The following is a 2,341-nucleotide window of genomic DNA, read 5'->3' as shown; positions in this document are numbered from 1 at the left end:
AATAATAAGGGTGAAGTAAAAACTGTGTTCAAAATATGCAAAGAAAATAAATTGGTTTTTGGTAAGGAAGGGTAAAAAAGGTATTATGGATGTGGTTTTGGTGAGGTGAAAGAACGGGTTGTTTTTGCCCTAAAATAATTTAGAGGTTGTGTCAGTGTTCCAGAATGCATAAGAGGGATTAGGGACAAGAGCCTGAATGGGAAAATAAAGTTGTAACAGGTCTGTGGAAAAGAGAGAAACTTGTATGATCAAGCCGGCTAAGGTTGAATAAACTTATCTATAAGGTTTGTTTGTTTGTTTGTTTTTAATAAGGCCAACAGTGTAGGATGGAAAACTAGAATTTGCTTTATCTCTGTCAAAATGACAAAGTTTCTTGTACTATCAGTCTGTCTTAATAAGAGATTGGAAAAGATTTTTCTTTACCCTTTGAGTAATCTGCCTAGGAAACAACTATTTTGTGTCTTAAAGTAGTTTCCTGTACTTCCTGTTGTCTTTATCATGTCTTTGGTTAGTCAACAAAATCAAGCATTCTCTGTATTGAAAGAGATATGGTTTTTGGTTTTTGTTCTTTTACAAACATATAACTTTTTTTTTTGCCTTTGAAATATTTTATTGTCACTTTGGTTAAATAGATAAGAAGGATTGTTTCATAGTGATCTGTAATTCTATTTAGTTAAGTGTTCAAATATTTTGACATTTTGGACAACATCCTGAATCAATTTCTAAATAAAGTTTTATCGACTTTGAACTGACTGAGATTTCCCAGAGGGCTCCTGGAAAATCTCAAAGGATTTCTTCTCACACCTTGTAAAAAGATAGATGTTAAACTAATTAGGTTTACTTGATATACTAAATTACACAGAAAGCACTGTCAAACAAGAAGCAGTGTTTATGAAGGAGGATGATGGAGGTGAAGGTACACGTTACCCGGAAGGAAATTAAGAAGGAGCCAGAGAAGCCCATCAATAAAGAGAAGACATTCCTGCTGCTGCTGTGTGTCTTCACCACCAGTAACTTCTCCCACCACGGAATGGACACGTTCTCCTGCAGAAATGTACAATCCAGTGAGCTACAGAGCTACACTTGGTTGAATGCAACCTTGAAAGAACTGACTAGTTTAGTAAGAGAAGTCTACCCAGGAGCTAGAAAGGGTACATAGATCAATTTTGTAATTGTTTTATGGAACTAAAAAGATTCAGCTGTCAAATAAGAAGACTGGCAGCACCATGTCTAGGAGAAAGAAGACTGATGATTCTGTAACCGTGCAGTCTCAGAAGTTCCCTGTAGGAGATCACTTTGACATAACAATCACCCCTCTAAATGGGGCACTTCCTTCTTCTGACTATATGCAACCCTATTAAATTTTATTTAAAATTTCTTGTGAAAAAAAGCAATGTTTAATCTTCTTTAGTTTATATTTTTATGGATATATGATATTAATATGTTTCCAAAATTGTATAAAGTTCCTAGAAATATGTCAATGTCTTTGTTGTCCATGACATTGGACATGAAATGTCCAGTTATAATGTAATTAGTCATATTTCCAGTTATTATCTTAAAATGTTATGTCATTGAAACAATCAAATTTCTTAGTCGCATTAAAGTGAACTCTCATCAGGTCTTTAATCCTGACCATCTTAAGCCTTTTGTCATTCATAGTTATCCTTTTACTCTGATGCTTTCTGAAAGCTCTTACAGTCAGTTACACACCAATGTGCTTCATCATCAATAAAAAAGGAAAGATTTAGTGGAGACATTGATGTGTTCCTGAACTGCTGACCCCAAATCAAGCAAAATAAGAGTGAATTACATGTGACTGAATGAACTGATAAAGATCATTATAATTTTTCTAAACTTTTATTTGAAACATGCTGGTTCTTTAATGACTTATATTCCAGATTAAGAAACCGTCTTGCCCTTTTTTTTAACAAGCTATCTATAACTTGCAACAGTTTAATACATTAAGCCTTTGTAAATTAAAAATAATATACATTTATCTTTTCTCTCTTCCTGATCCCTCTGGAATTTAGCAACTCTTACTGAATACAGTTCACCCTTGAGTAACATGGGTTTGAACTGCATGGGTTCACTTATATGCAGATATTTTTTCCCTTGTAAATATTATAGTACCACACGACCTGGGGTTTGTTGAATCCAAGGGTTCAGAACTGCAGATATGTTTTCCTTTATTCATCCATCCATTTCCAAATATTTGTCAAGTGCTCACTAGTGATTGGCACTGAGCTTAGGCAGTGGAGATGCTGTAATGAAAAGAAGGAATGTGCTCATTGTCCTAAGGGAAAATGCATGGTGGGAAGCAGACATAAAACAAGTAATAACA

General features: G+C 34.4%; 1 pseudogene; it reads left to right on the top strand.

Moving 5' to 3' along the window:
• The first annotated feature begins 904 nt into the window (after positions 1-904).
• On the top strand, positions 905-1,361 carry LOC136136428 (histone deacetylase complex subunit SAP18 pseudogene; annotated as a pseudogene).
• Positions 1,362-2,341: the final 980 nt, after the last annotated feature.

The sequence above is a fragment of the Phocoena phocoena genome, chromosome 16 (assembly GCF_963924675.1).
Source record: "Phocoena phocoena chromosome 16, mPhoPho1.1, whole genome shotgun sequence".
Taxonomy (NCBI): domain Eukaryota; kingdom Metazoa; phylum Chordata; class Mammalia; order Artiodactyla; family Phocoenidae; genus Phocoena; species Phocoena phocoena.
This window is presented reverse-complemented; position numbering and strand designations above follow the sequence as displayed.